Source organism: Solanum lycopersicum, chromosome 1 (genome assembly GCF_036512215.1).
Source record: "Solanum lycopersicum chromosome 1, SLM_r2.1".
In the NCBI taxonomy this organism is placed as follows: domain Eukaryota; kingdom Viridiplantae; phylum Streptophyta; class Magnoliopsida; order Solanales; family Solanaceae; genus Solanum; species Solanum lycopersicum.
The window spans coordinates 34,247,674-34,260,172 of record NC_090800.1 but is presented as its reverse complement, the minus strand read 5'-3'; the positions used below and the strand labels follow the sequence as shown (position 1 = coordinate 34,260,172).

The 12,499-nt window shown below is 39.3% G+C and overlaps 1 non-coding gene across 1 annotated transcript; it reads right to left on the bottom strand.

Annotated features, from left to right (window-relative positions):
• Positions 1–2,420: 2,420 nt before the first annotated feature.
• On the bottom strand, positions 2,421–2,494 carry TRNAW-CCA (transfer RNA tryptophan (anticodon CCA)). The gene has a single exon. It is a non-coding gene; the product is annotated as a tRNA-Trp (tRNA).
• Between the last annotated feature and the right edge of the window lie 10,005 nt (positions 2,495–12,499).

Here is a 12,499-nt window from a genome sequence, read left to right as displayed (position 1 = left end):
ATGTTTAAACACTTTTAATACTATTAAAATAAGGTAATAAACCTAAAATATCATTCAGTACATTTATAGGAGCTTGGGGATGAACTTACCAATTCACCCCTCTCTTGGTCGTAACTTGCACCAGCAAAATAGTTCCCATCCACGGATCCAATCCACATATCGTGGATTGGTTGATGGCTCGTGATGTCAATATGTGGTTTGGGACTCAGGATCTTAAAATAGTAGCCAAATTTCCCTAGACTAACTCTTGACCTTTGGAGAAAGTCTACAAATTGTAGATCAATCTACTGCACGTGGTTTGTTTTTGTACGTCACAACATTTTTGCAACTTGGTGTTTGAACTTTGTGTCATTCTCAAGGAACCTTAGGGTTGTCCTTGGGGAGTTGTATCCGGAAGTTTAACCCCTAAATATGATGTTCTAAGTATGAGAACCATTTATTATTATTTTAACATCCAAATGGCACTCCAAACTTCAATGATAAGGCATTAGGACTCAGTAGTTCAAATGACTAGTTTCGGGATGTTATAGTTGTTCCCTAACGTTCGACCCCAAAACTCTATAAACTAAACTTCAAAAGCAATTCTTATCTTTTTAATCAAGTTACAAACAACAAGCACACCATATGAGGCTCCAATTCTGCCTACTCTATTTTAGAGTCATTACATATTCCCTCACTTGGGAATATTCGTCCTCGAATGAAACATTAAGCACATTATGAGTAATGACACAATATTAGAAGACCTCATTAAAGCATGAAAAATAAAAATATAGTCACACAACTTGGAGGAAACATCCATTCCATATAAACAAGTTAAAAACACAAAAATCAAGTAGGACTACATATACAAACTCATTATTAGCCAAAACTTCACATTCTTTATTTTATTGGAGGAAATTATTCTCCAAAGTACATTATGCTCGTAACAACAATATTTTAGGTAATTTATGCAACTTTTTTCAATAATATATTTAAGCATGTTAAACATTTAACCTCATGAAGCAATTAGGTAAATCATACTAGATACACATCAGCATGAGGAACTCATTCATTAAAAATTATTTTTTCTCATTAAACAATAAAATAACTAGAACATACATAACATAAAGAAGCTAGGAAAACTCAAGAATGTTGATGAATCCGAAACATAAGACAAGCTACAAGGTAACTCTAGGTCTCAAGCTTGAGTAAGAATAGAAGGGAAAGAGATAAGTGTAAGGAACTCTCATAACCTTGCTATTAATCATGTCATCCCCCACATAGGGGAAAACCCATCTAACGCTACCATGAATACAACATAAGAAATATCAATACACACTTACAACAAAAGGAACTATTACATACCGGTACCTTCATCCGAATTAGCTCCTAGCCCTCATTATCTTGAAGTGCATAAAGACAAATGTTCTTTTGAGCATCAATATTTGGACCACTAATGGAAGCTTGATTAGCCTCCTTTCCTCTATCCGTAAGAGTAGGAAAATCTTTTACTTGATCTTCATTCTTTCCACAACCATAGTACCCACTAGTACGGGCTAGACACTTCTAAAAATGTTTGTTTCAACAATTATGGCAAGTAGGTTTAGCAACTTGAGATCCACCACCTGTATCTTGGTTACCCTTATGAGCATTTGAAGAGTCTAAGTTGGAGCTCTGTTCTTGAACCTAGGTTGACCTTGCTCATCGGACCTAACCCTCTTCACATCCCTATTCATCCTCTTAAGTTTTTACTCCTCAATATATTGAATATACACAACAAGTCTAGATAGATCATATCATCATGGAGCATGGTATGACACTCTTCCTTAACTAGGTTGGATACACTAGTAACAAACCTACTAATCTCATATTTAGCGTTAGTTACCAAAGATGGAGCATACTTAGATAATAGGGTAAACATGAAGGAATACTCCTCAACATTTATGCTACCTTGCCTAAATCTTATAATTTGTAACGACTGGGGAGCACCCCCTAGACATCACCGACGTACTCAACCTCAAAGAGTAGTTTTCATACAAGTCTCTTAGCATAATTGTCATGGCGTAATGTACTTAAAATAATGTGGAATATTTAAAACCTTTTATATATTAATAGCAAAAAAAGCATTATATTAGTGAAGCTTCTTGGAGTGCTAAAAATAAAATTATTTATTTTCACCATGTTTTTAAAAAGAATACGATTAAAAAATGACACATGTGATAACCATAAAAATTCTCATTTTTCCAATCTTAAAAAAAGAAAATTTTAGTGCCACTTGTCAGCACTAAGAAGTTTCCTAATTTTTCAGCCTCTCCTTACAGTCAAGTGGCTTTCAGCTCCTCCTTTCTTTTATTCACAGGCACGGGAGGTTAAATTCCGATTGTTGTGAAAGTTACTGAATGAATCTATTTCACTCTAATTCGATCTAAGAAGAAAAAAATCACGCTCTGTAGGATTTGAACCTACGACATCGGGTTTTGGAGACCCACGTTCTACCAAACTGAACTAAGAGCGCTTTCTTATCACAATAGATACGACTATAAAGAAAAAGGATTCTTTTTGTACCCCCAATACATCTTGCATGCATATAGTCTCATAAAATGAAAATCTGTATGTCCAATTTGAATCGACCTCAATGGATCCCTCGTTACTGCCCAGGGGAGAAGAATAGGTAGGGATGACAGGATTTGAACCCGTGACATTTTTTTATCTAAAACAAAGGTGCTACCAAACTGCGCTACATCCCTTTCCATTGGTCTAAAACAGTGTCATTGTAGAGAATCCTTGCCCACCACTCTCCTTGTAGGTCGAGCCTCCTTTTCAATCACCCTCTACATCATTATTTTTTCCATAGATATCTAATTTATCTTGTCATTTCTTATTTTTTGGTCTTTATTGATTTATATACTCATCATCATCCTGCCGCTCCTACCAACGCTTACTTAAAACTAAGTAAAAAAAAGGGTTCTATAAAAGAAGCCCTTTGAAAAGTGAGTCTTTCCCGATAGAAAGATTTGCATGCAACAAAGATCCCAATTTCGTGTATCCGGTTAAGCAGGCCATGCCCGCCATCTTCCACCCAGACAAAAAAGGTGAGCGCCTAGTGCGAAAGGTTGCTTTACTAAGTAAGATAAGGAAAGAAGTAAGGGTGTAGCAGCTGCGCGAAAGCCGTTGAGACTTAGCGCATCACCCTTTCTTGCTCGATAGCGCTGTTTGTTGATTTTTGAAAGAAGGGGCGGAGCTTGAAAAAGCGAAGCGAGCTTAGAGTAGCAGCCTCTTACGTTTTTTCAGGCCCCTTTGATATCTTATTAGTCAAGCGCTAGCGCCCCTTTAGAGTAAGTCTTTTCTGTTATCAATGAAACCAAAAGAAAGAAAAAAAACAAGTGCCTTTCGTATAGATCGAGACTTGTAGCTTGATTCTTTACTCATTCCATCATGGTAAGAATTGCAGGAAATTGTTCGATAACACTTCTTCCTATTTCTTTCTCAATGATATCCGACGATGAAGACAATTCCCGTGAAACTCTTTCATTTCATAGAAGTTCATTCTTATTCTTACGAAGCAAATAGCATTTCCTATTGATTTGTCCCCTAGACTGGACCTATTCTGATTCTAAATTATCCGTCGCTACTCTATTCCCAAAAACTAGCAAAATCGAAATAGCGAAATTCTTGGGTCATCTCAACGGGTTCAGAAACCACACGTTTCTTTGGATCATCATAGCGTACTTCCATATATCCACTCATAGGAAGGTCTTTTCATAATGGATGAACCTCGAAACCATAATATGTTGATATACAACGTAGATCCGGGTGATTGATGGAAGAAACACCAAACATGTCCCAAACTTCTCGCTCCCACCGGATGGCTGATTGAAATAGATTGACTATCGGAGATATTCGTGTTACTTCGTCTGCACTAGTTTGTACACGAATGCGTGAGTTATACCGAATAATCAGTAAATTATAGACCACTTCAAATCTTTATTTTCGAGAGGGATATCAACTCAGCAAATATCGATCAAAACTTGAACCCTTGTATAGGTATGCAATTTCATAAAGCGCAACAATTGAAATATGTAGTCCGTATAGGTATCAAATTTATTCCCATGTTCCAATCTTTCCATTTTTTTGACCCATTTCTTGGGTAATGTCTCCCAACTATATTTGAAAATGAATTGGTTATCCATAAAGAGAAAAAAAGTTTTCTTCTAGTTCCGCTTCTTGCTCTTCCAATTCAGAAAGACTTGTCGGAAATCGCCGGTATGGTTGGTCCGACCAAGAAAGGCATGGGACTTTTGGGCATTGCTTGGGTCGAGCTAGGCTACCTAGTGATTTACAAGCACCCTCGTTGCACACTTTCTATATATCTGTCTCCATCCAATCAAAGACGTCCATGCCATAGAGAATCAGGCTCGGAAAAAATGAGACTAGGGACCATGCTCCCCGCTTTCTTCCTGTGTTTACTATTAGAACACAAGCCATGAAACTCAAAAGCACAACACAAGCACCCTTACTAGTTTTGGAGTTTTCGCCCTTTTCTTCCGGCGAAGGTAAATTGTCACAAAAGTTTCTCGTAGAACGTGAGCATTGAGGCTTTCATCGAAACAAAGAGAGAGGAGCGAAAAGCCACTTGACTGTACGGAAAGGGGTATGTATACTTTTTTTGTAAAGAATGAGGGCTACTTCACGAGCCGCTACTAATAATCGAAAAGGTTAACAGCGGGTTCTGTCTATAGTGACAAAGGGAACGTTTCCGTCGGAGCCATGGAAAAAGTATTCACTACTGCTTACAGCACCTTCATTCACTCGTCTTGCTACTTCGGAACTGTTCAGTGGACACGTGGAGTGGAACATCTCTCTACAATGTTGCGTAGGTAGACTGATTATTTTTGGTGACTGTCTCTAGTTGTTTAGAAAGAGTTCTGTTGCTACCAACTTCTTTTTAGTAGTCAAGTAGATCTACATGCTCTAGTGGATCTAAAGTAGGTTTATGATTAGCAACAAAAAGAGGTGAGGTTCTGCTTTCTTACCTGAGAATATTTACAAGGGGGAAGCGTTGAAAGGCATATGAGTGCACCTATCTTAGATGAATACCAACTCAGTCTGCTCCTACTGCGCAAGAGTCTCAGTCGGTCGGTGCCGGGTCCGCCCCTATACGACAATATTTGCCTTAGGAGTGGTTCGTCCATCAAGCTACTTTGTGGGCTAGGGGACCAGACTAGTGACTGCTGCAGTTGTTATCTGCGGGGTATGTGACACCCCACAAGTTGACTAGTGCTGAGCCAGGAGATTTTCCTTTGGATCGTTACAACGCTCGTTGAACGGTTCAAGTAGAAGTGAATAGGTAAGAATTAGAAAGCCCCATATCAATCCATATCCATAGGAGACAATATGAGCAAAAGACATGAATCCCTAAATCCCGTAGAAAAGAACTCACTCCGGGGGGGTGAGGGGGTATTCAAAACGGGGAGCCGCGGGTTCTTTCTTTCCTTGTAGGAAAGTTCTTGGTTTGGTATGGCATTAGAGAAAACTTGTTATGGTTATGCGGATATATAGAAAAGGTGGGTGGGGCTTCAGGCGGCTTCTTTTATGAATAGTTTCAATCAAAATTCCATCTATTGTAGCTAGTGATTACCCGGGTCGGTGTGTGATCTCCAAAGGTGAAGTAACCCTTCAAATGCTCTCTCCGCCCATGCCGAATACCCCCAGCCGGTTCCACCGGGTAAGGCCAGGAGCTGGTTTGGGGAATCACGGGGCCTTACTTATTTAGGGGGACTTGATTCTGAAATGGAATGATTGATAGAATCGATATTTCATAGAAGAATGACCGAGACCATAAAATCCTTTCACACCCACACATGTGGCTGAATATATAAGGAAGTTCACACACCCTGGAAAAATCAATCCTGTATCGCTGACTTGCCAGCTTGATTGCTTGTCATATTTACCCTTTTCTTAGCGGTGGTTTATGTCTGGTCCTTTCGGGTCGCCTGACCTGGGATGATGGCGCTTCGTAACGGCTTGTCTGGAGTCCAGCGGCTCTCTAAGGCTTCGATGTACTAGTACCTGCCACCAAAACATCGTGAAGGATACAGTGAACGTCTTTAAACTAAGTAACACAAGACAATTCATTGAATGGTTGTTGGCTCTACCGGAGGAGTCTGAAATCAACAACATGTAACTGCTTGGGCATTTAGTCTTCAGCTGCTTGAGGAAGCATGTGAGAGGATCGATGTTGATTAGAAATGGGGTTAAAGCAGCCAACAACGCATCCCCCTTTACTTAGTAGGGATTGTAAGGCTAGACAGTTTTTTTCCTTTCCTATCCAGTATTTTCAATCCAAGCCAAAATAGGAAAGCCGCAAGCACCACTAGGCCCGGTCATCGGTTGAGCGTCAGTAGGGTCCGATATTCATTCCTTACTCAAATAGGAAGGTGGCAATCTCAATCTAGCGGCGTGGTCCAGATCAAGCCTTTCCTTTGCAGATCCATGGGGTTTTTGTTTTGGTTACAAGAAGTGCTTCTTTGCTCGTTTGTAGAGCCTCGACTCGAGTTTCCGCTGTAGGATTGAGTGAGGTGACGAGAACTGAAGCCAAGGTTCCTTGCTACGCTCCATAGATGTTCATACGATTCTTGTGGATTTTGGGTGTGTTTGACTTCAGCCTCTCGTTAGGTCTTCACTGAAGGATTGTCCACCTTCTCAAGCCTCTCTACCATACCCTTAGGAAGTGACAATGGATGACTTCCATTACTAAATGGAAGAACTTTTCAAACTTGTTGATAGTTGTTCCCTGGTTGCACCCCACAATGGGTTCTAATTTACTAAATCACATGAATCTGTTTTCGGAACATCACATGAAGACTTTTTTAGGGGAGAATCACTCGGCGCGGGGCCTCCCGTTTGAGGTCAGGTGATGGTCAACAACTCAGGCAGGAAATGCTGAAATGAGGCTAACGATGCAAGAGCTCTTTTCCCCTTATATGCTCTAAAAAGGGGGTATGTCGGGTTTTTGGACCCTATGTTGAGTAAGGGTTCCTAACCTTCCAAAAGTGATAGGTATGTGTTTTTTCTTGTCACTCTTTCTATATCATGCCAACCTAAAAAGAGCGATGGAAAGTGGATTTCAGGTTCGATAGTCTCGAGAAGGTATTAGCCACTGGTGACCATACTTTCGTAAAAGCACCATTGGGTGGTGGTTCCTCTCCTTCCTCTTGAACCTCGAACAAAAAATTCATCTCGCCATCAGCTCGACTAAGATTTCCAAATCGAAAAAGTAAACTGAACTTTACTTAAGACGAAGGAAGTGAGTGCCGAAAAAAATCTGCTTTCTTAAGGCTTCAAACTACTAGTCATTAAGACTACTACGAATGAAAGGTAAGGAAGGCCTTTTCTTGACTTATCCTGCGTGCATTATACCTAACATTTTCACTTGATTTCAATCTCAACAAAGAAATGAAAACATAACTTTTTTCTCGCTTGCAGCGCCTCTTAGTCTTTTATTTTAGCCTGCCTTGTGAAGATCTCTCGAGTGTCTACGGCAGATCCGATCAGTCTCGTGATGGAGAGAATTTCCGATGTTGAAAGGTATCATCACGACAACTCAATTTGTCCGGTAAACTACTCGGGGCTCCCCATGGTTTAGTAAAAGGGAGGGGATATTTTTTCTTTATTCGGGGGTTCATTCATTATGAACTAAAAAGTGGTTGGCTGATTAGTGAGGCCTTAAAAACATCATAGAATTCATGATCGACCATTCCATTTTTGCTTTCAGCAAGTAGGTGACGTGAATCTATGCTTTCTATCTTTCAATCGGATACCAATTGCTTGGATGCATTTGAAAGCCTCGAGATGACTTGCGGAAAAATGCTTTCTAGGGTTGTCTTTTGTCTCCAAAACAAATCGGTCCATTTATTGATGGGCGAACGACGGGGATTGAACCCGCGCGTGGTGGATTCACAATCCACTGCCTTGATCCACTTGGCTACATCCGACCCTACCCTCCGCACAGGTTGAAGTCTCTATCTATGATCAAATGCTTTATGAACTCCCCTATAACTTCTTATCAAAGAGAAGCTTTTTCCTAGACTATAGTGGCAAGTCTATTGTTGTGTTTCGGAATTAGGGGAAACAAAGCTTCAACAAGTAGAAGCTTCCTGGCAAAGCTTCAAACAAAGAGGTTGGGCTGTTCACTTCATTGATTTGACTTCACTTTACTTAAGATTAATGATAGGGGTCGGGCGGGCAGTGAAGGCTTTAGTAGACATCGAGCGAGCTGCAAGCACCTACTCCTATCAAAATGAAAAGCAGCAAGCGGAACTTGAACTTGAAGAAGCGGGCCTCTATAAGAGAAAGCCATTGCGCGCTAGCCCCTTGTATAGGGTTCCAAACTTGAGCACCCATAAACTACAAGCTTTCTTTGAAGCCCCTACAACATGCGATATTTGATGAATCCCCTTTCTACAAATCTTTTTATAATATAAGAGAAGCTCTTCAAGCTTTCTTCGCATACTTGAGCGCATCCCCTTTCTATTAGTAAGGTTGTCAAATTTCCTTTTAGTTCTTTTATGATTATAATCTAAATAATAGGGGTAGGGGCGCTAATGAGCAAGAAAAGGGGTGCGCTAAGGCGCAACGGCTTTCGCGCAGCTGCTACGCCCTTGCTTCTTGCCTTATCTTTTACTAAGAGAAACTAATCTATATAGAAGCCCTTCTTTCTCAAAGTTAACTTTCTCCCTTCTTGCTTTAGTGAAATAGGGGGCGCTAACGCGACCTTCCTTCAACTGGCTTCACCCTATCTATTCATCTATTTTCTCAAATGTATCTCTTGTTCATAGATCTTGAAACTAGATCAAAATCCATTTCTTAATATATCTATTTATCGATAGAAAGATATAGAACTCTATATGGATCTATCTCCATATCTAAATATGGAAGAACCAACACTCAAAGAGCGTAACCAATGGGAGGCTCTCACCCTCTCCCCGACATTGTTCTCCGACGATGTCCCCTGGGCAAAAGGAGATGAAAGCCACTTGACTGTAAGGAAAGGAGACAACATTCTCTTTCTTTCTTCTTCCAATAAGGAAAAGTGGGTTGGTTCGTTTCATCCTCCTATCTACGCAATTCTCTGTCTTCGTTCATGATCATGTTGGACAAAAGGTAGTTGTAGAGGAGCGGAAAGCCACTTGACTGTAAGGAGAGGAGTATCCCTTGTTTTTTTATTTCCCTCATAAGCCTCTGCTACTTCCATAACATGGGCATTTGACGTGTTCCCCCATATATGTGGATTCTTATCTTCTTTAGTGATGTATGCGCACATCGGACCCCAGCCCTTTTTTCCCTGGATATAGCATTGCATTTGCTCGTACTCGGGAAAGACTTTCCTAATCTTGCTTGTAAAGCTAATTGTAGGTTCCCTCTCGACCTTTCCACCGATGTTATAATATAACCCTTCGATTCTAGGATGTGTATAGACTATTGCCAATTGAATAAGGTCACATTCAATAATAAATATCCTTTTCCAAGGATGACAGATCTTTTTGACTAGCTTCATGGTGTTTCTAGCTTTTCAAAAATTGATTTGAGATAAGGCTACCATCAATTGAAATTTATGAAATGTTACATTCCAAAGACAACTTTTAGAACAAGATATGGGCATTATGAGTTCTTGGTTATGTCTTTTGGTTTGACCAATGTTAGTGCAACATTTATGGATCTTATGAACAGAGTCTTCAAACCCTATTAAGATCAGTTTGTCATCGTCTTCATCAATGTCATACTGATTTTTTGAAGAAATGATGAATATCATGCTAGTCATCTCATGAATGTTCTACAGACATTGAAAGAGAAGGAACTATATGCCAAGTTCTTCAGGTGTATGTTTTGGCTTAACTCACTGACATACTTGGGCAACATCAATCCCAGTGATGGGATTAGAGTTGTAACCCAGAATATAGATCCAGTTCAGAGTTGGCCTAGACCCACGCCTCAAACTTATATAAGGAATTTCTTAGGTTTGAATGTCCATTAGGAGATATATCGAAGGGTTTTCATCTATATCATCTCCTTTTACCAATCTAACTCAGAAGACAATCAAGTTTCACTGGTCTGAAGAATGTGAGAAAAGCTTTCAAGAATTGAAAAAAAGATTAACTACCGCTCCGATTTTGACCTTAATAGAGGGTACTCAATTTTTTGTGGTTTTCTGTGATTCATCGAGAGTTTGTTTGGCATGTGTGTTAATGTAAAATTGCAATGTTATATATTATGCCTCTATACATTTGAACGTTCATAAGAAGAATTATCGTCTCATGACTTACAATGGGTTGTAGTAGTGTTTTCTCTAAAGATATGGTGTCACGACTTGTATGGTGTTCATGTTGACATATTCACTGGTCACAAGAGCCTCCAATATGTGTTCACTCGAAAGGATCTAAATCTCCGAAAAAGTAGGTGTTTATAATATTCAAGGATTATAACATGAGTATTTTTTTTACTGCCCAGGTAAGGATAACGTAGTTTCTGATGTCTTAAGCAGGTTATCCATGAGGAGAATCACCTATGTTGAAGAATTAAAGAGGGATTTAGATAAAGATGTGCAGATACTATCACTTCAGGGACTCAAACTTATGGATTCCCCAAAAGGAGGGAGAGTGGTGACTAATTAGGCTAAATCATCACTCATGTAAGAGGTTAAAGAAAAACAAGACCAAGACCCCATTTTTCTTTACTTGAAGGTGAATGTTCATAAGCAAAAAGTATTTGCTATTGAAAAAGGGGGAGATAGTGTGCATAAACTCCAAGGTAGATTATGTGTACCAAGGGTGGATGGACTCTAAAAAAGGATCCTAGAGGAAGCTCATAGCTCCAAATATTCCACTCATCTGGGTTCCACCAAGATGTATCATGATTTGAGAGAGGTATATTGGTAGGAAGGCATGAAGAAAGATATTTTTGAGTTTCTGTCTAAGTGCCTGAATTTCCAACTAGTGAAAGTAGAGAAACAAAGGCCTTGAGGTTTTTATACGACTAAAGAACTTCCAGAGTGTATTATGGGAGGTGATCAATATGGAATTTTTTCATAGGCTCGCTATGATCTCGTATACATTATGCGTCTATTTGGGTGACTGTAGATAAAATGACAAAGTTAACCAATTTCTTATCGTTAAAGACAACATGTTCGATCGAGGATTATAGTAAGTGTACCCTCCAATGGTGGATAGAATTGGTGGAGTTTTGGTCTCCATTATTTCATATAGAGGTGCACAATTTACTGCATAATTAATGAAATCTTTCCAGAAAGGTTTGGGTTCAAAGGTTGATGTAAGCATTGTTTTTCATCCTAAGATAGATGGACAAGTAGAGCGCAATATCCAGACCTTAGAATATATGTTGAGAGCTTGTGTGATCGAATTCAAAGGGAATTGGGATGATCACATACCTCTCATTGAGTTTCCTTACAACAATTGTTACCATTCAAGCATCCAAATGGCTCCATATGAGGGGCTTTATGAAAGCAGATGAATCTCCTATTGAGTGGTTCCATGTGGGTGAAGTAAGGTTAATAGGACCAGATTTAGTTCACCAAGACATAGAGAAAGTGAAAGTGTTTTAAGAGAGATTGAAAATGACACAGAGTCACTAAAATTCCTACACAGATGTTAGGAGAAGGACGTTAGAGTTTGTGGTGCGATTGGGTGTATCTGAATGTTTCACCCATGAAGGAGTTATGAGGTTTTGTAAGAAGGGGAAACTTATTCCCCAACATTTCGGTCCTTATAGAATCTCGAAGAGGTTTGTCAATGTAGCATATGAGTTTGAGTTACCCAAATAGTTAGATCGGTTCATCCGGTCTTTCATGTGTCTCTGTTGAATAAGTGATTGGCTGATCGTTCATTAATTGTCTAAATTGAGAATTTCGGGTTTGCTTATCCTAAGAAGAGATTCCAGTTCAAATTTTGGATCATCAAGTTCGCAAGTTGAGAACTAAGGAAATGGCATAAATTAAGGTCCATTGAAGGAACCAATTTGTTGAAGGAGCAACTTGGGAAGTTGAGGATGATATGAACAAGAGATATCCACATCTCTTTGAATCCATAGAGAATGCATATAAAGGTATTAAATTCTCTTCTAAGCACGTTACAAGACTATGTGTAAGCATGTATTACATGCTTTTGTTGGTTGCGTCCTAAAATAATTTTGCCACCTTAAGCTTAGTGAACATGTTATCATTCGAGGATGAATGTTCCCATGGGGGAGATATATTAACATCTCGTAAACTGAAATGGTTAGGATTACTCAAAGAAACTAAGAATAGTTATTTTTGGAAAGAATGGGATAAATATGGAAATTTTCCTAAGTGTAAAAATAAGTTTTTTGTTATTTTCAAACTGCTATACTTCTATCTTAGGATGAGTTAGGGTCAGTTTATTATAGGGTTGGAAATACCTCACAGAGATCTTTCCAAAGCGGCTGAGTTTGCGTATTTTCAATATTGTATGACGTAGATATGTCTATT